Source organism: Episyrphus balteatus, chromosome 3 (assembly GCF_945859705.1).
Source record: "Episyrphus balteatus chromosome 3, idEpiBalt1.1, whole genome shotgun sequence".
Lineage (NCBI taxonomy): Eukaryota > Metazoa > Arthropoda > Insecta > Diptera > Syrphidae > Episyrphus > Episyrphus balteatus.
Window position 1 is genome coordinate 122,838,105 of NC_079136.1, and position 22,166 is coordinate 122,860,270.

At 27.9% G+C, this 22,166-nt stretch overlaps 2 protein-coding genes across 5 annotated transcripts in view; one reads left to right on the forward strand and one right to left on the reverse strand.

Moving 5' to 3' along the window:
* Positions 1-22,166, forward strand: part of LOC129916155 (40S ribosomal protein S21) — a 329,284-nt gene that overhangs the window by 139,141 nt on the left and 167,977 nt on the right. The window contains exon 1 of one of the 2 annotated variants that reach the window (XM_055995959.1): positions 812-823. The exons of the other annotated variant lie outside the window; for it this stretch is intronic. The gene's annotated coding sequence lies outside the window, so the exon portion shown is untranslated. Of the gene's footprint in view, positions 1-811; positions 824-22,166 lie in introns of those variants that run through there. 2 annotated transcript variants of the gene reach the window in all.
* LOC129916146 (prolyl endopeptidase FAP) overlaps positions 1-22,166 on the reverse strand; it is a 119,453-nt gene that overhangs the window by 86,659 nt on the left and 10,628 nt on the right. The gene's annotated exons all lie outside the window — the stretch shown is intronic.

A 22,166-nucleotide genomic window follows, 5' to 3' on the forward strand; every position in this document is an offset into this window, starting at 1 on the left:
TTTTATCCAACTTTCAGCTAGCAATCTGAGAAAACAAAAGAATCCATATTTAAATGGCGCCCAACACATGTTTAGGTATTGCTTTGTTTTGTGTTCTAAGCTGGCAACAATTTTCACAAGACTTGAACCAAGAAAATAATGTTCATGATCCAACTCAAACACCATCGTCTCCCTCTTGTTTTCTTTCTTAAAAAAAATCCAATCATGTGTATTTCTGTTCTGTGTATCTTTTCGAAGATGACAGAATTTTTTTTTCTAATTTCTTTCTATTCCTTGTAATTTATAGATACGTTTTATGTCAAAGGAATCTTTTAACTCTAACCACTTGGTTAAGTTTCAAAAAAGGCTTTGAAGAAAAAAAAAACGAGAGAATTCAATTTTCCTTCTCTCGTAGCTTTATCTTTTCCTCAATGACTCTACTATAGGATGGCTTTTTTTTTTTTATTTTGACCAAACAAGATTATCTGGTGGTTTGTGATTTTCAAAGGATTCGACTTTCAATACCAATCTCCATTTAACTTTTTAATCCCATTTTGAGGTCAAGTTTTGTGTAAATATTGTGGTGGGCATTTTTTTTTTTTTTTTGTTTTTCTTACAAAATCCTCCTTCTCTTGGTTTGGTTATGGAGATACATGTCCTTGAGCACTCACTCAATTGACTTTCATCTCGATTTAAGGGGCGATAATGATGTTATTCAAAGTCGTCCTTTTAGAGAAAAATACAAGAAAAAGCTAAAAATTTTATCACATGATATCTATCTTTGAAGATTTTCTTTAACAAAAGAAAAAAAAATTCAATTTCCTTAAATTTCCAAAAAAAAAAAAAAAAAAAAAAACATATAACTTGAATAGAAGAAGATATTGTGTTTGAATTTTAAAAAGAATCGATGATGTGAAAAGGAGATGACTCCTGTCAAATAAAAATAAATGAAAATTCTGAATACTGAATGGTTTTAGCTGTGTGTGTGTATGTCACCCACAAATAATGACAACCTAAAAATTGGGGAATTTTTTTTTAATAAAAAAAAAAAAAAATCTTTGAAATTGTGTTAAAAAAAAATCTGAACAATAATAAACACTTCCAGCCACAACCACAATTTGATTTTTTTTTTGAATAACCTAAGGTGCGTGAAAAGAATTCAATTAAATTGCCGCCCAAAATATGATGTTTATTATGAGTGTTTTTTTTTAATATAATTTTTTATCGATTGAAAAAAAATATGAGAGTTTCAGTTTTAATGGAGTGAACGGAAGCAGTAAAAATAAATATGTGTCATATTAAATTAGCTTTTCCCTAAAAAAAATGTTTATGGTTTTTTTTTTCTTCGATAAGTGAAACATCTTCGATGGTTTGGATAGAATATTAAGTGTTTTGTAGATATAAAAATTAATGATGTTGTTTTTTTAGACATTAAAAAAATTGAATTTAATGATTTCATTTGATAATTTTTTCTCCATTAGATTTTTGAAGTTATACTTCTTATGGGAGGGTGGGTATGAAAATTTACTTTTTGACAAGAATGTCAAAGGGATTATGACGCGATCACCCTGGGTAGCAGGGCTGTCGTTTCACCTTTAGAGTAGGCAGTACTTTAGTATTTAAAAATGCAGTACGCCGCAGTACGGCAAACATAAAACACACAACACGTTGCAAGTAACATGTTTCATGTGGCAAGTTGCATGTGGCAAGTTGCGTGTGGCAAGTTGCATGTGGTAATTTCCATGTGGCAAGTTGCCAGGGTTGCAAAAAGCTCACATTTCAGCTCAGCTCACAGCTCAGCTCAAATTTGAGCTAGGTACCATAGCTTAGCTCATTTGAGCTGAGCTGAAAGTGAGCGCCCCAACTTCTAACGCCTATATCGCGGAATTTTGAAGAAAATGAAAATAAAATTTTTGATGCCAAAAGGTAGAGGGGACTCTAACCTACATTTGGGTACAACTCCCATCCCTGTAGGTCCACGCATTCTCAAACCGGGAGAACTTAAAAGTAAAAAAAAAAATAGGCACGATTCTGAAAAAATAGGCATGATGTGGCGGTTTAACATGGAAGGCGATTTTTTAAAAATCTGACAATGTGCAAAGCGTAGGCCCATGACACAAGCTATCATTTGGCATCACTCCCAAAAATTGCTCTCAAGCTGTTTAGCTTCCAGGAGCGTTCAAAGATTCCTGGATTTTTTGAAAAAAAATTTTACCCTTACTTTCAAACGCGATTTTCTCGGAATTTTGAAAAAAAATCGAAAAACCGGATTATACCACTATCGGGTAGCTGAGAATATAACCTTTCATATGGCACCACTCCCCTGTCTCTAGATCAAAGCGTTCAGCTCCCAGAAGTTTTTTCGCGCCCCCAACTTCCAAAGCCTATATCGCGGAATTTTGAAGAAAATGAAAATAAAATTTTTGATGCCAAAAGGTAGAGGGGACTCTAACCTACATTTGGGTATAACTCTCATCCCTGTAGGTCCACGCGTTCTCAAACCGGGAGAACTTAAAAGTAAAAAAAAAAATAGGCACGATTCTGAAAAAATAGGCATGATGTGGCAGTTTAACATGGAAGGCGATTTTTTAAAAATCTGATAATGTGCAAAGCATAGGCCCATGACACAAGCTATCATTTGGCATCACTCCCAAAAATTGCTCTCAAGCGGCGTAGCTTCTAGGAGCGTTCAAAGATTCAAGGATTTTTCGAAAAAAAAATTTACCCCAACTTTCAAACGCGATTTTCTCGGAATTTTGAAAAAAGTCGAAAAACCGGATTGTACCGGAATTTTTTTTATGATAAAAAAAGAAATATTTTACTAAAAAAATAGAAATATATTTACTATTAAAAAAACCAAGAGAAAAGATCACGAAAAATTATCTGTCTTATTTATAAAAATATCCATGTGTTAAAATAATTCCATTAATAACTAGAACCAAACATCTTAAGCTATGGTGTTTTACAAAAGTTTAAAATATCTTCATATTTCATTATACTTTCCAAATAAAAATCAATGTATCCTCTCACCCATCACAGCTCAGCTCAGCTCACTTTACCTTAGCTCACCCAACAGCTCAGCTCCACCATCAGCTCAGCTCAAATGAGCTGAGCTATGGTACATAGCTCAAAAGTGAGCTAGCTCAAAATTTGAGCTGAGCTGTGAGCTGCGCTCAGCTCACTTTTGAGCTTTGTAGCAACCCTGCAAGTTCCATATTGCTACTAGTGCTGAAGCACACACAATTCTCATAAAATTACCATATCGCACATTTTATGAGCAATTCATTTACTTTCGTTAACCATATACCGTACGTTCTGAACCGCACAACATGAGTAAATTTCACAGAATAAATTGAAAACTACATAGACGCAAGGAGGAAGAAAGAATTAATTTATTGTTCACTTGATAAAAATGTAAAAAAACGAATTGTGGATTAATTAATTTAATAATAGAAGTTTAAAATATCAAATGAAATTCATTTACATATACTGAATGAGAAGTATAACTTCCAGTCGCGTGTACATGTGTACACACACTCTTTTTTTTTTAACGATTTTGTTTAATATTCCGTGTCGATAAAAGTCTTTTTTTTTTTAGAATGCATTGATACAACAAGAGAAATATTTATTAAATCAATAGGTAAACGCGGACATGGAAGTCTCTAGATCAATCAACCTTTAGCCATATTTCTGCTGCTGATGAGCTCTATAAACGAAAATGAAAGGAGGAACATCGGCTTTTTAGAATAATGACTTGTTTTAAGTGGCGCCCAACGTGAGGATTTTTTATGATTTTGACCAGTTTCATAAGACTTTTATGCACAAAAGACATTAAAATTAATTACCTGTAGCTTATTCAGTTCAAAGTGAATGATTTAGCTTAGAAACATGACTTAATTTAGGTGGCGCCCAACGTGAGGAATTTTTTGTAAATTGTCCAAAAGATGTTAAAAAAACATTAACAAGGAAACAAATACTATTTAAACATTTTTTGTTTAACAACAAATCTGCTCAATCAAAACTTGTCAAACAAGAAAACATTTAAATGGCGCCCGAAAAAAAAAATTTTTTTTTTTTCAAACTTTAAATAAATTTCCAAATATTTTACCATTAATTTTCAAATAGAAGAAAAATACCAAACAAGTACTCCTCACTCCCGCCTGTTTCTTTAAAATTTAAAGTGATCTGACGCCCAACGTGAGAACTTTCAAACGATTTCAGTGATTTGTAATTTGTTAAAAAAAAAAAAAATCATTATGAATATTTACACCATTTTTTCTTGTCTAAATACCTTTAATTGACATGAATGAAGCCAAATGTGAGGATTTTATTTAACTGTGTTAAAAAGACATTTAGAACACTTTAGATATGAAAAAAGTCGAATTAAATCAATTTGTCTGCTAGATCTTATCTAGAAACTAAAATTGACTTAAATGGCGCCCAACGCAGTGTTTTATGAAAATTTGTTTAATAGGCATTTACATATTTTTTTTTTCACAAGTAAAAACGAGGCAAAGAGAGTTGAAATAGATAACTTAGAGAAAACAAATTTCCATAAAATTCTCCGTAGGGCGCCATTTAAGTCAAATCAGGTTCATAGACAAGCCTTCCTAAAAATTTATTGAATTCGACTTTTTTTTTAGCGAAATAAATCCAAATGCCATTTTAACTAATCTTCATAAAATCCTCACATTGTGTGCAATTTAGGTCAGTTCAGTTTTCTAGACAAAATTATTCTCTAAATGTTTTTTCTTTAAAATATTCAAAATGGTTTTTTGCAAATTTTACAATATTCTTACGTTTGTTTCCAGTTACACAAAATCACTGAAACCGTTTGAAAGATCTCACGTTGGGCGCCAGATTACTTTGAATTTAAAAACAATACGTATTCGAGTTCAGATACAAGATTTTGAAACTTATTTGGTATTTTTCTTTTAAGTGAAAATTAGTACAAATATATCTGGATATTTAATTAAAGTTAAAAAAAATAAAATGCACGACTGGGGTCGCATGTACTTGCTCTTGCAGTTCAAAGCAATTTTATGTTAGTCTACTTGTAGATTTTAAAAGCTGGCACTAAAATAAAACAAAATTGATATTTGGGCAAAATTTTGTTAAATGAAAAAAATTTTTTTTGTTATCTGACTTTTTTGAGAAAAAGTAAAAATGCAGTTTTATTGCCACTGCTTTAAATATTACGTATACAAAGTTTAATCAAAATCGTTAGAGCCGTTTTCGAGAAATTCGCAATATCGTATTTTTTTGTATGGGTGGTATACGTTCTAAACGAGATATAAAAAAAAACAAAAAAAAAACCAACACGAAATAAGTTTCTTTTTTCTTTTTAACTTTTTAATTTGTTGTAAAATTAAATTAATTTTTCCATCTTTCAAACCGCTTTAAACAAACAGAGGTTTTCTTATAACAATAAGTTAACTTAAAAACTCTTCTTTTACCTCCGTGCATCTTTTGTTATAATATTAAAACCACACAATTTAAGCTACCCAGTCATTATTCCGTCACATCGTCATTTTGTTTTCTTCAAGACTTAACACAAACACAAGTTAACACAAAAAAGAAAATTAAAATATAAATGATTAATGGATTAATATCAACAACAGATACTATAGAATTACCTATACAACAGTCAAGCTGTAGCATAATTTTAATTTAATTTTCTCCACCACACAAAAAGCTGCAAAATGCGGTAGTTTTTCATTTTAACAGTAAACAGTACCTGGCTTTGAAAGAGGATTTGAAAACCACCACAATATTAATAAAAAAAAAAATTCTTATAAAGCAAACAAACAACGAAAAGAGTAGTAAAAAAAAAACGAGAAGGAATTTTTACAAAATTAAGTTCCACAAAAATTTTTTTATTTTCACAAAAGTCTCCAAACTTTTGAAAATCAAAAAAAAAAGTATCCTTTCTTACTTTTCTACTAAATCATTGATTTCACATAAAAAGAAAGATGAACTAAAAGTCATTCAAATTGTTAAAAACAAAGCCAAGCTCTTTTAAAAACCCATTTACCCCATGTCACCCTAAATCTCTATAATTTTGTATTAAAACTAAACCCAATCAAGCCGTCAAACTGTCAAAAAAGTTGACAGAAAAGACCAAAAAAAACAAAAGCAATCAATTCTATACCAGCTCCTCCTCCGCCTACTTCAATAGTTTCTGCCTAAGGTTTGATTTTAATCAAACTTCGAGGCAACATTTTGTTTTACCCCAACTCTCCCTTAAATACAATATCCAAAGTAGCCTGCCTTTTTTCCTTATGGCATATTATAAAAATTACGAACGGAGATGAGGCAGAAAAGGTTTATTCGATACTTTACTAAATAATGTGTATGTGTATAAGTGTACTACCCACAGTTAAGGTCCTTGGGAGAGATTGGATTTGGAATTAAATTATGCTGAGGTGCGCGTGGAAAAGCACAATTGATTCATGTCAAAGCCATTCCGTTATTAATTCTCAATCAAAATATGATGATGAGAAATTGAGGTAAATTACTGCGGCACTAACGTCGCTCTCAGATCTCTCTCTCTTTCTCTCTTCGTTTCCATTATTAATCACATTTAATCCTGAATCCCTCCTGGAAGTGATGTTTCGATGGTGGTGGTAGAGGAGAAGTTTCAATTCTATTAAACAATGAAGCGCAATATTTTCTTGTAATTGCTTAGTGTAAATGTAACGGTTTTTCGTTCTTAGAAATATGTCAGTCACGAACGAACGTTTTTTTGCTTTTTTTCAATTTTATTTTAGTACAAAAGAAATCAAATTACTGGTTATGATTGGAAGTGATTTGAAATTAACATATCCACGATATATGTACACCGCAACACACACGCAAGGACCTTCAACTTGAAAGCCAGCGAAAATATAAAGATAATGGCTCGAGGTAGGAAGGATTCATGTTTTGTGGTGGTTTTTAGGGGGTTTAAAGTAATTGAACACACAAAATAACCGCAATGCTGCTTCACTTTGGCAATATGTGTAGACAACGACAATGATACATAAATAAACGACGACCACGACACAATTTTGTACGTGACTGCCATTTATATATTGACTGCAAGGATATAACATGTCTATCGAATTTGTTTGCATAGAAATAAAGATAGAAAAATGTCTCCTTTCGAATTTTGTGTATTAATTTTATTTACCCTATGCAACCAAAAAAAAATAAAAATAAAGGATAAATCGAGTCAATCCTTCTGTCATATACACACAACAAATTGGACGTCAGAAAAGACACAAAAAGAAGGGCACACAAACAACAAGCAAAATAGGTTTTAATGGGAGACAATTTGTTGTGTCAACTGGAAACGAAACGCAATTTGCTAGAATATAAAGAACAATAAAGTCTTGAATATTGACACAATACCTATAGATTGTTGGATGGTTTGGTAAAAGGGTGTAGGTCATAGGCATATTCTGAGACAATAGATTGCGGTAGAATGGGGGTTATACAAATAAATGACAAGGACATTGATAGTGACAAATTGTTGGGCAATTTTTCCATGATCCTATATAACATTGAATGTTTATGCAATGGAATTATAATATCAAAAGAAGTTAGATAAAAAGAGAAATGGAGAAAAAGTCGTAGGTCAATGAGAACAGAGTTAATGAGGACCTCTTGAACAGAAGATTGATGAGATAATATATATAATTTGCTTATTCAATTATAGGTCATAAACAAAAAAAAAATTCAATTGAAAAAAGGGCAACGGAGAAACCGTTTTAAAAAAATCTCACGTTGGGCGCCATTTTATTTAAATAAAAGAAATGCTTAAGAATACCTTTCTTTTTATGTAACAACCAATGGATTTTGAGAACATTTATAAAAATGTATTTATTAGCCCCCTTGGATATTTTTTTCGGAAAGTCGCAAAAAAAATAAAAGTTTGGTAGGAAATATCTCAGGAACCAGATGTCCAAGAAACTTTTGGTTTTCAGTTATGAATAGAGCTTTAAGAGGCCTTTCTTTTGATTTAACACTCGATGGAATTGGAGGATTTTTTTTAAAATGCAATATTTTTAGGCAAGGGGTTAACCTTGATTTTTTTTCGAAAATCTTAAAAAAAAAATTTTTTATTTTTTGTATCGAAATGGATAAGCCTATTCATTATGAGCTTATTTCTGTAAACTAAAACTTGTTTCGACTCATAGATCCGAAAACACCTGATTTCGAAAAAAAAAAAAAATTGATTGCAAATAAAAAAAAAAATATTTCGATTGCAAATTATTCAGCAACCAGATGTGCAAGAAATTTTTGGTTTTCAGTTATGAATAGAGCTTTAAGAAGCCTTTCTTTTGATATAACACTCGATGGATTTGGAGGAATTTTTTGAAAATGCAATATTTTTAGGCAAGGGGTTAACCTTGATTTTTTCTCGAAAATCTTAAAAAAAAAGATTTTTATTTTTTGTATCGAAATGGATAAGCCTATTCATTATGAGCTTATTTCTGTAAACCAAAACTTGTTTCGACCCATAGATCTGAAAATACCTGATTTTCGAAAAAAAAAATTCGATTGCAAATAAAAAAAAAATATTTCGATTGCAAATAATTCAGCAACCAGATGTCGAAGAAACTTTTGGTTTTCAGTTATGAATAGAGCTTTAAGAGGCCTTTCTATTGATATAACACTCGATGGATTTGGAGGAATTTTTTGAAAATGCAATATTTTTAGGCAAGGGGTTAACCTTGATTTTTTCTCGAAAATCTTAAAAAAAAAGATTTTTATTTTTTGTATCGAAATGGATAAGCCTATTCATTATGAGCTTATTTCTGTAAACCAAAACTTGTTTCGACCCATAGATCCGAAAATACCTGATTTTCGAAAAAAAAATTCGATTGCAAATAAAAAAAAAATATTTCGATTGCAAATAATTCAGCAACCAGATGTCGAAGAAACTTTTGGTTTTCAGGTATGAATAGAGCTTTAAGAGGCCTTTCTTTTGATATAACACTCGATGGCTTTGGAGGACTTTTTTTAAAATACAATATTTTTTTATTTTTTTTCTCGAAAATCTTAATAAAAAAAGATTTTTATTTTTTGTACAAAAATGGATAAGCCTATTCATTGCGAGCTGATTTCTGTAAACCAAAACTTGTTTCGACCCATAGATCCGAAAATACCTGATTTCGAAAAAAAAAAAAATTGATTGCAAATAAAAAAAAAATATTTCGATTGCAAATTATTCAGCAACCAGATGTCCAAGAAACTTTTGGTTTTCAGTTATGAATAGAGCTTAAAGAGGCATTTCTTTTGATATAACACTCGATGGATTTGGAGGAATTTTTTGAAAATGCAATATTTTTAGGCAAGGGGTTAACCTTGATTTTTTCTCGAAAATCTTAAAAAAAAAGATTTTTATTTTTTGTATCGAAATGGATAAGCCTATTCATTATGAGCTTATTTCTGTAAACTAAAACTTGTTTCGACTCATAGATCCGAAAACACCTGATTTCGAAAAAAAAAAAAAAAATTGATTGCAAATAAAAAAAAAAATATTTCGATTGCAAATTATTCAGCAACCAGATGTGCAAGAAATTTTTGGTTTTCAGTTATGAATAGAGCTTTAAGAGGCCTTTCTTTTGATATAACACTCGATGGATTTGGAGGACTTTTTTGAAAATGCAATATTTTAAGGCAAGGGGTTAACCTTGATTTTTTCTCGAAAATCTTTAAAAAAAAAATTTTAATTTTTTGTATCGAAATGGATAAGCATATTCATTATGAGCTTATTTCTGTAAACCAAAACTTGTTTTGACCCATAGATCAGAAAATACCTGATTTCGAAAAAAAAAAAAATTGATTGCAAATAAAAAAAAAAATATTTCGATTGCACATTATTCAGCAACCAGATGTGCAAGAAATTTTTGGTTTTCAGTTATGAATAGAGCTTTAAGAGGCCTTTCTTTTGATATAACACTCGATGGATTTGGAGGACTTTTTTGAAAATGCAATATTTTAAGGCAAGGGGTTAACCTTGATTTTTTCTCGAAAATCTTAAATACAATGCACCAAAACTTGTTTTCACAACTAAAATCTTACACAAAAATAAATTTGTATTTTTGCATAAATGGATAAGAATATTCATTGTGAGCTCATTTGTGTAAACCAAAACTTGTTTCGAGACCTTGATCCGAAAATACCTGATTTCGAAAAAAAAAATTCGATTGCAAATAAAAAAAAAAATATTTCGATTGCAAATTATTCAGTAACCAGATGTCGAAGAAACTTTTGGTTTTCAGTTATGAATAGAGCTTAAAGAGGCCTTTCTTTTGATTTAACACTCGATGGATTTGGAGGACTTTTTTGAAAATGCAATATTTTTAGGCAAGGGGTTAACCTTGATTTTTTCTCGAAAATCTTAAAAAAAAAAGATTTTTATTTTTTGTATCGAAATGGATAAGCCTATTCATTATGAGCTTATTTCTGTAAACCAAAACTTGTTTCGACCCATAGATCCGAAAATACCTGATTTCGAAAAAAAAAATTTGATTGCAAATAAAAAAAAAATATTTCGATTGCAAATTATTCAGCAACCAGATGTCCAAGAAACTTTTGGTTTTCAGTTATGAATAGAGCTTAAAGAGGCATTTCTTTTGATATAACACTCGATGGATTTGGAGGAATTTTTTGAAAATGCAATATTTTTAGACAAGGGGTTAACCTTGATTTTTTCTCGAAAATCTTAAAAAAAAAAAATTTTAATTTTTTGTATCGAAATGGATAAGCATATTCATTATGAGCTTATTTCTGTAAACCAAAACTTGTTTTGACCCCTAAATCCGAAAATACCTGCTTAGAGCTTAAATAAAAATTTTATACAAAATTATCAAAAAAAAAACACTAATTTTTTTTGGTTCATAAAAAAAAAATTGATTTGATTGTTTTCAATACCAACCTCAAAAATATAAAAACATCTTTCTTATTCAATTGACTTTACCAAGGTTTTTTTTCTAATATTTCTAATAAGCACAAGGAACATAAATACTCCCCACCTATAAACTGCCTACATTTAATTTTTAATTGCCCAAAATCAAATTAAAGAAAAAAAAAATATTATCTATGTTTGTACATTAAAAACATCAGCAGCCAATAAATTTTATTATTGGCAGTAAAAAAAAATGTAAAATCAAAAAATTACAAAAATAACAAAAAGCAAATAAAATATTATAATGCGGATTTGTTTTGTAAACACTGAATAAATTACAATTTTATTTTATGTCCATTTATATCCAAAATAAAACACGACTATATAATACGACATGACATGAGAGAGAAATATAAATAAATTTATTATTTCGACGCGCAGAATTATTCAGAGGAATTTATTTTATGCATTTCCATTAGGTTTATCAATTTTTTTGTTTACATCAAAAATATATATAACCATTATTGAAAGTCAAAAAAAAAAAAAGGAAAAATTATATTAGATATATGCAGGATACCTGCATCTAAAATGAAAATAATTATTATTTTCTCAATCAGAATTTATAATTGGAAATATAAATATTCGATGACAAATAATAAATAATAATAATAATTAACAAACGCAATCTAAATGGAATAAATAAAAGTCCAACTTTTTTTTGACAAATGAACACAATTTTAGGTGTCAATTGTTATTCCAAATATTTGGAGATATTTTTCATATTTTAATACACTTTTTTAGAACATTTTTTCATTTATTTTTTTTTTTCGAGAAAAAAAGCACGTATACACCCCAGTGAACCACATTCGATATGGTTTTATCTATGCAAAGTTTAACATAGTTACTCAAAGAATTATTACAAATGGGGTATATTATTATTTATGTAAGCAATTTGTCCCTATTTTAGACTTATAGCTATATGAAAAAAAGTAATAAAAAGGTGCTAAAAAATTACCTTCTCTAACTTTAAAACACATAAATCTCTTTTAATATTACTATTTTGTTTCATATCGCCTAAATCTCTTTCAGTTTTATTTTTCTGAAGACTTTATATTGCTTTAGTTAGTCATTTTTGAGCTCTTGTTGAACTATTTACAAAGTAAACTGGTGCCATACATAATAAATCGGGTTTTTTATAGCCTTTTGAACTTGCCTTTTTTTTCTTTATTTCCAACCAAAAAAAAAAAAAAAGAAAGAAAACTATGATTGAAGAGTTTATCTTGATTGTTGTTTCATTGGCAATCATAAACAACCCGTATATAAATTTCATAGAGTTCAAAAGGTCTAACTTGTTTGTATAAAGAAAAGGACTTTCTTTCAAATTTTACTACCAAAAAACTCATAAACACGAGTTTGGATTTTTTTTTTTCTTACCAAAAAGATGTTAAATATCATAAAAGTCTTACATATTGCCACTTGTTTTTATATTGTCCTAAAATTGCCATGTATATTTTTTTTTTAGAGAGAAAATGCTAGTTCTTTAAACCCTGCCTTAACCATAGTTATACGAGGAAACGTGATTTATTTTCAGTTCATCAGATTAAACCATTCCCATGCACATGACTTTTTGGCACTCAAAAAAAAGACCAATCTATGAATTTATCGACGCTAACTAAAATTCTGAATTGACCACAATTCAACCGGAAATGACCATTCACATTCAAGACTTTCTCCTGTTTTTTTTTTTTTTTTTTGCAAAAACAAAAAAAAACCAAAGAATACAAAACTTTCTCTCCCAGATATGAGAAAAAGGTCAATAAATCGACTTTTTGGTTAAGATTTATGTTTGGCAAATCTTCGAAGCCAAGAGCTAGAGAGATTTCATTTTCACTCTCGCATTTTCCTTAACGACTTCAATTATTTCTACCAATTTCTACCACCTCTCCGTTGTTCTATATATGTCTCTTTTGGGGTTTTTCTCTTTATTACTTTTTTTTTTTTTCTTCTCCTATAAAAACCAAGAATATTTTTGTTTCTAGGAATTTTTTTTATTATCAAACTTACCCTTTTTGGAATGAATAACAAAATCTCCTCTATCCTCAAGAGGAAAGTAAGAAAATCAAAAAAAAAAAAAAAAAAAAAATAGTCGTGCGTTGGGCGCCATTTTGGCTACTCCAAGAAAATCACATCTAATTCATTCTACATAAACATGTGAATATGGATTTTCTTTTTTTGTTATGTTTTTGTTTTATTTTATGTTTGAATAAGAAAAGTATACAGCAACTATTACAATAATTTTGTCATAAAACGTGACTAATTTGTATTGGATTTTCGTTTTGGTTAAAGTTTTTGAAAAGGCAATCACGCAAACGAATTATAACCTAATTAAATATTCATTAGAAAAAAAAAAAGAAACATGAAAATGTACACACACGATTATTTTTATTTTTTTGTTTGTGTAATTTTTAAGGAGATTTTGGCAGTTTGGAAACTTTTTTTTTTTTGCTAACAATTATTTATTGTTTGAAGTAAGAATTAATTAAAAAATTCTTCAGAAGGAACAATGCAAAAAGTTTGAAAAGGGAATACCTATAAGTTATTTAATAAAAAAAAAATTAATTTATGTAAGGTTTGGTTGAAATAATTCTTGAGTTTTGGAAATATAGAAAAATTGATGTACTTTGAGTTGAAAAATACTTGGGTTTGAATTTATATTTTTGGGAAAGGTTGAAGTATTCAAATATTAGTTCCTTAAAATACCAAGAGAAATACACCCATTTTGCAACAAACAAATAAAAATAAAGTTAAGAAAGATTGTGAACTCTAAGAAGCAAAACAAATGATCATTTATTTTTTTTTTTTCTTAGATTCATTCGAGTCAAATATAACAAAACTGATTGGATTGGAATTAAAATTTTGTAATGTTTTGTAATATATTGAATAAACTTAAAGTGGGTGATTTTGTTAATATTTTTACATTAAAATCAATTTCCAACTAAAAATTTAGCTACTGTAAAGCTTTATTGAAGCTAAAATAGCTTTAGTAAAGCCTTTTAGTAACAAAATTAATAGTTGTTTTTTTTTCTATTTTTAAATTTATGTGATGAATAGAAACCATTTTTTTTTTTTTTTTTCATAGAAACAAAATTCCTTGTGGAAAATTTTACTTTCATCAGCTTTTGTGCTTTTATTGGTTGTTTAGATCGTATAAATTTACAAGGACAAAACGATTCAAATTTTTGTTTACGAATATGAGTTCACAGTGAATTTAGGTTAAAATATTACAAATTTATATATTTTTCAGATTTTCGACTAAAAATTCAATCCAGGGTTGAAAAAAAAACTCATCGATTGAGACATCAAAATGAAGACGTCTTTAAGCTCTATTCATAGCTGAAAACTAAAAGTTTCTTGGACATCTGGTTGCTGAATTATTTTCAATCGAAATTATTTTTTTTTTTACATTTTTTAGCAGATATTTTCGGATCAAGTTTCGAAATAAATTTTGGTTTACAGATGTGAGCTCACAATGAATATGCCTATCCATTTGGGTTAAAAAAATTACAAATCTATTTTTTTAAGATTTTCGAGAAAAAAACAATAAATAATGCATTTTCAAAAAATCCTCCAAATTTACCGAGTGAGACATCAAAAGAAAGGTCTCTTCAAATTCTATTTACAACTGAAAGCAAAAAGATTCTAGGATGTTTTGTTGCTGAGTTATTTGCATCCAGAGGTTAAAAATGAACAAACTGTTTTTTTTTTTGCTTTTCAGATTTTCAGAGAAGTTTGTGATAAATAATATAACATATTTTGTACAAAAATAATTCTCACAATTTTAAAAAATTTTCATAACTCTTTTTCTTGTAGCTTGACGTATATAAATTAAAATGACTCAGTTGGGAAAAATCCATTATGAAATTTGTTTACTAATATTACAAATATCATTTCTTTGCCAGATCAATATTTATATTTTCAGTTCAAAATTCACTAGCGAAAGGCAACTAAATAAATTATCACATTCCCAATTGTTTATTTCCTTTTTCCAGCACAAGATTTTAAATCAGGTCTTTTTTTTTCGTCTAAAACTCTTACTATGCCACCTTGCCAATAAATATTTTAGACATTTGCCAGATTTTTTTGGGATGACGAAATTTAATTTTCTTGGCATTGCTCCTCTAGGTATCGATGGATGTTTAAATAATTTGTATTATTGTTTACAATTTTTTTTTTTTGCTCGTCAGAGTAATGATTTATATATATTTTTTTTTTTTAATTTTCAAAAGGCAATGAATTTAAAAAAAAAGGAATATTTATTTTATTTATGACTTGGCTTATTATTATTTGTGTTAAACGATCATTAAATTAAATGCTTTCGATCGTTTTTCAAAAAAATAATTAAAAATATCGATCGTTTTCGAAATTATTTACTAATTTTTTTTTTGGCTCGCTTATTTTCTTTTGTTGAAAGTTAATAATTCATTTTTATGGTTTTCTTAAATAAACAAAAAATTTGAAATCATAAACCGAAAAAAATATTGAAGGTCATTGTTAGAAACATAAATATTTATCAGAAAATTCATAATCAATTTTAATTATTATTTATTTATTTTGCCAACGGAAATATTAAAAATTACCTAGGTCAGGTTAAAAAAAAAAAATTGTTAATAATTTTGAAAAATTTGTTTATTATTTTTATTTTCTTATTTTTAGTTGAAAATTTGTATACACTTTCAATAAATGAAATAAATTGTTGATTTTGTTAACAAACACGGTCAAAATGATAATTAAAATTAATCGAAAATAATATTCATCGCCAAATAGCCAAGCAAATTAATTGATTTTCTCTGGAATTCCACTCAAGTTCCAAAAATAAAAAGCAAACACCAACAAAAAAAAAAAATTTAATATAGACATTGAATTCCATTAAGTTATTCAGATTCCAGAGAATTCGAATGCATTAAAAATAGCATTTCAATAAATAATGTAATTCACACAGGTAGAATTAAATGATATTGAAGCGTTGCATTTCATCATCATCATCATTGGCATCCATATGAATATAACCAACCAAACCAATGCCCGGCCGCCATATGTGGTGATGGTACATTATATTGGAAGCAAAAGGAAAAGCTTATGGGGATTTTATATATGATGGCCAGGGCCACTCGAGGATATTTCAAGAGGACGACATAATGAATGCAAATTAACTTAATTGGGTCGTGTTTGGAATTATTGAATTGGAATAATTAATTTTAGGTTAAGATAATATAAAAGAGGAATTATTGTGTGGATAGATTATTATTATTGATATCGAATTTAAGGATTGTCCCTTCCGTAATATAAAAATTAATTTTGGGCTTTAACTTTAAGTACGTACATTTTATTTGTTTTTTTTTTTTTTTTTAATTTACTTTCATATCAAAATTTTCGTAGAAATCAGGTATAAGTCATTTACGAAAAAATCAAAAATCAATAAAATGGTTATGTGATAAGAACAGGAACCGTTACTAAAATCTGAAACATTTTTTTTTTTTTTGTATTCCTTATTCTTTTAGACAATTTTTTTTTTTGTAATTTTCGATTTTCTCAAAGATTTCATACAAAAAAAAAAAAATCATGTGTGCAATTCACACGTGCTTGAAGTGAAACTTTAAAAAATATAACTTTTTTTTATTCCATCACTTTTTTTATATGACAACCTACAATAAATTTTATACCATCTGAAGGCTTATTGTTTCAGCTCAAAATATTTATATCGACCACGTCTATACAACATCTACAAAAAGAGCTAGAATTTTTTTAACCCAACTAGTTTTCATAAAAAAACCAAAACAATCAATCTCTTTTCTCTTCTAACGCCATTAAATCCATTTTTTAAAAGACAACATATAATACATTTTATATCATTATTATTTCACCTTTTATATGACACTTCAATCATATTTCTACCATGCCTACAAAAAAAGTAAGAATTTTTCAAAGCCAACCATGTCGAAATTTCAAACTGAGATTACAATAGGTACTTCCTCTACTGTTGGCTGGCCATCGGCAACAAATCTTCACAGGTGTTTTGAGGTTTTTTTCAAGTTTTTCAATTAAAGATTATAAATATCTTGTAGAGCACATACCGTTATGTGTGGTATATTAAATGAAAGGTAATATTAAATGTTAAGTGCTCTAGATCAAAAGATATAAGGTGTTTAGAAAAAGAACATCTTTTCACCGTTATCTCAGAATTTTGAATATGAAATTAATTGAAATTTTGCACAATCATAATTTATTTAATTACCTATCTACTTTATAAATTTCATTCATCTATCTATTAAAACAAAAAAGTTATGATCAATTGATTTTTCGTGTCGCTTTTTCATTTCATCTTGTTTCAAATCACTACGATACTAAAGAAGTTTTCACTTTAATAAAATTTTGAAGAAATTAATTTTTGGATTTTTAAAACAATTTTGAAAATTTATTTTTGAAAAATCTAATTTTCAGGATATTTTTTTAAATGTTGGTCTTAGTAGGTGTTGATAAATAAAATTGCTAATATACCAATTTTGCAAGGCATACCAATTTTATTTTAGAACTTTTTTTTTTCAAAAAATTATTTGTAGTATAATATTTATTAAATATATTATATTAATTTTTATTTATAAAAAATTAGTTTTTATATAATTAGATCTTTAAACTTTTTTTTTTCTAAAAATGCATCTTTATAAAAGAAATTAAACTGCATATCTTTTTGGAGCTCAGTTTCATTTAAAGAGTTGTTTTTTTTTTCATTTGAAAAACGAATTTTATGTTTTTTTTTTAATTTTTTTTCTTTCTTTGTATAAAAAAGTCTTAAAAATTTTAGTACTTTGATTTTTAAGAGAAAGTATGTGCATTTTATTTTATTCCCATACGCATAAATTCATTGGCATACCATCAAAGCTAAACAAACCACTTAGCCATTGGAGGTTTAGGGTGACTTAATTAGAGGTAGATTAATAAAATAATTTTGCGTTTTTCGGCCATAACTTTTTTGTTAAGACAAATAAAAATAAATTGCACGACTGGGGTCGCACTTACTTGCTCTTATGGTAAAAGTTACTCTAATATTAATTATGGAACAAAGTAACTTCATAAGTGGTGCAAAAAAAAAATAAAATCTAGCTGTTTTTAGGAATAATTAAATACCACTTTAAATGATCTTTTACAAAAAACTAAGTACGCCATTTTATTTCTTGTATAAATAGAAATTTTTAGAAAAAAAATTTCGAAAATTGTTAGAGCCGTTTTTTAAAAAAATAATTTTTTATATATACAAAATTTTTAATATTTTTCAAAAAAAAAGTTGGTATGCCATTTTAAACAAATAATTAATTTACATATAAAAACGGAATTTCAAAAAATTGATTTTTCAAAAAAAAAAATTTGAAATATTTTTTAAAAATCCAAAAATGTGTTTTCTGAAAAATTTTAAAATTTTTTGAATAATGATTGTTTAAACGCTTCTGTATAAAAATTTTGGTCGAAATCTGTTGGGTTGTTTACGAGAAATTCATAAGTCAAAAAAACCGTTCTATGGCAGGTACCGTTAATAACGGTACAAAAAATATTTTTTTTATTTTCGAAGAAAGCTTTTATAAGCTTCATTACACACAAAAATTTTAATCACAATCGTTAGAGCCGTTTTTGAAAAAAATTAACTTTTCTATTTCCGTTATATGACAAGTACCGTTAGTTTCGGTCCTAAAAAAAAATTTCAATTTGTCCTCTAGGGAATCACCAAAAACTGTTAACTACCAAGTTTGAACAAAATCACTCCAGTACTTTAGGCTCTAGCTCGAGGTACATACAGACAGACAGACAGACAAACAGACGGACAGACAGACAGAATTGCCGGACCCACTTTTTTGGCATTCTCCATCATCGTAATGTCATGTAAAATTGTTATCTCGAGTTCGATTTTTTTTACGAATCCTAAACTTGCCCTATAGTACCTATATCGCAAGTAAAAAACTAAATAATATCGCCCTAGATTTTTATTTAACGTTTTAATTTTTCAAAATCAGACGAGTTTTGCGACTTTGGTGGCTGTCCAAACCTCAGCAGACAAATTGTCTGCAAAGTAAAAAAAATTTATTTAAAAAATGTCTAACAATATTTGAAATATTTTTTTTTTTTTAAATACTTTGTTATGCAAGAAATTAAATTGCATACTGCGTTTGGAGATGAAAATCATCAAAAAAATATTTTCATAATTTTACAAAAATGTTTTTTTTTTTTTTGCGGAAGACATGATTACTCCAATTCATCTCGTGATCGAACCAATTTTGTTAAATAGTTCTCAAGAATTTTTTTCAAGATGTTTTATTTTTTGCAATCTAATCATTTATTTTGAAATATAATTAACTTTACGATTTATATTTTATGATAATACTACTTTCTTTAATTAATACTAAAAATTATAAATTGTAAAATTGCTAGCGCACTCCTCAATCCAGCTCACTATATAAGAAAATTTTGACGAAAACACAAAATACAGAAAAAAAAACTAATTGACTTTTTAAAAGCCAAACAAGACATAAATCAACAATCTATTTATCTCTCCAATGTTTTCTCATGCGACTCAAATACCTGTTCCTGATCCCACTACCCGCTCGCCAATTTTGCCCAATTTTTCAAAAGAAGAAACTTCTTCAATTGTTTGGAAAACATCGTTCCATAGAAAAACAAAAAAAAAAAAAAAAAAATACTGAAAACAAAAACAAAAGAAATTCAAGTCAAGGTGAAAAAAGTTCGTTTGCGTGAAATTGTTTTTCTTTTTTTTTTGTATTTTTTGTTTTTGTTTTTATTTTTCTTGTTTTGTTTTGACATAACGTAAAATATTATTTTTTTTTTTTTGTTTTTCTTCTTCTTCTTTTATTTGTTTTTCCACGAAAATAATGATAACCTCTTGTGGGTAATTCAATTAGGAATTACCTGATTTATCCCTGATATAGAGCTTTTCATAAACTCAAATAGGGAAAATATACAAATAATAAGGGACAAAAATGTCCACAGGGGTGAATCTTGTAAAAGTATTTAGGGAGAACAAATTTAAAATATAATAAAAAAAAGAGATGTTAAAAGAAAGAACCCAATTATTGTTATATATTTTTGAATTTTAAATAGATTTTTTTAGTTATATAAAAAAAAAAAACGTTTAGAAATATTTTAGAGCTGTTTTTTTTTTTAACAAAAGTGTTGTTTTCAAAATGTGTTCGCCTTAATGTTTTATCCTGACATAATTCACTCCTGTAAGCAATAATTGAATGATGTTACTGTGAGTATTTTTTTTTTGGGTTGAATATCAGAATTAGATATTTTTGGCAGCAATTTGGACAAAATAAGATTAATAGAAAAAAAATGTTTCTGGAAGCGATACAAAAAAAGTTTCAATCGAAAGATCAATGTAGCGATTGCAAATTGTTGACATTGGGTTTATATCTTTTCTCTTGACCATAATATTAAAAAATTACGAAGAATAGAATTTAAAAAAAATTTCCTAAGTTCAAAGAAGGAACTGTTTTATATGATTTATTTTGACAAACTCATTTAATGGTATAAATTAAATCATCAAAAAAAAAAAAAAAGATTGTAAATGCAAAGGTGATACATACATTTATTTTAGAATTCATTGATGGATAGGGATTGATGAGGTTTAATTTCTGGTTTTCACCTATCAATGTACTCAGCATCTGCTGAGTAATTTGAAGCCATTCATCATTCAACTTAGTAATTTTTGAAATAAAATTTATTAGGGTTTCATTTTACTCATATTTAGACTTAAAAATTTCAACAGATCTCAAAGAAAGCTTAAAGAGCTCATTCTTTGATACCTCATTCGATTAATTTTTTATGATTTTTGAAGTGAAAACTTCTTTAGTATCGTAGTGATTTGAAACACGATGAAACGAAAAAGCGACAGGAAAAATCAATTGATTATAACTTTTTTGTTTTATTAGATAGATGAACCAAATTTATACTGAAGATAGGTAATAGAATAAACTTAAACCTGTACAAAATTTCAATTAATATAATATTGAAACTCCTGAGATAACGGTGAAAATATGTTCTTTTTCTATACAAGTTATATGTTTTGATCTAGAGCACATACAAATTTGATAATTTTACCTTTTATTTAATATATCACATAACGGTACATGCTCTACAAGTTACATAATCTTTAATTCAAGAACTTGAAAAATACTTCAAAACACCTGTGAAGACCAGTGAAGAAAGTACCGTAATCTCAGTTTAAAATTTCGACATGGTTGGCCATACAAAATTCTTACTTTTTTTGTAGGCATCGTAGAAATGTGATTGAAGCGTCATATAAAAGGTGAAATAATAAGCTTTCAGATATAAAATTTACTATAGGTTGTTATTTCAAAAAAAAAAAAAAAATGGATTTAATGGTGTAAGAAGAAAAAAAAACTAATTAGGTTAAAAAAAATTCTAGCTCTTTTTGTAGATGTTGTGTTGACATGGTCGATACAAATATTTTGAAATTAAACAATAAGCTTTCAGATGCTCTAAAATATATTATAAGTTGTCATTTAAAAAAATCATTTGTGCAAGTTAAACGTGGTAGAAATTAAACCGTAAAAAATCATTTTTCTTGAAAAAAAAATCGAAAAAATCTAGCTGAACTCCAACACCTTTAAATTAATTTTTTTTATATTAAGAACATGATTTTTTAAGGTTTCACTTCTACCACGTGTGAATTGCACACATGATTTTTTTTTTTTAAATACGTTGTTTTGGGCAAGGTGAATTTTTTTCGAAAAGCTGAACAAATATTTTTTTGTTATCTAAAACCAAAACTTGTTTCGAAACTTTGGTCGTCAAACAGCACATTTGTCTCCGAATTTATAGAAAAAAAATGCTTGGATGCAAATAACTCAGCAACAAAACCTCCAAGAAACTTTGGGTTTTCTGTTATGAAAAGAGCATAAAGAAACCTTTCTTTTGATGTCTCACTCGATGAATTTGGAGGAAATTTTTTAATATGCATATTTTTTCGGCAAGGAAAATCCAAAAACCGGACTCTATTAATCATACAAAATCAAGGAGCACACTTTAAACAATTGTTGTAACATAGGTCTTTCATAAAAATAAAAATAAATTTAAACTACAAAAATAATTTCTTAATTCTTACCCTTTTTTGACTAATTTTTCAAATTTTTTAAAGATTTTAAATGGTGTAGGTTTTCCTAAATATCATCAAATCTACAAGTTTAATGGCAAATTTTTATTA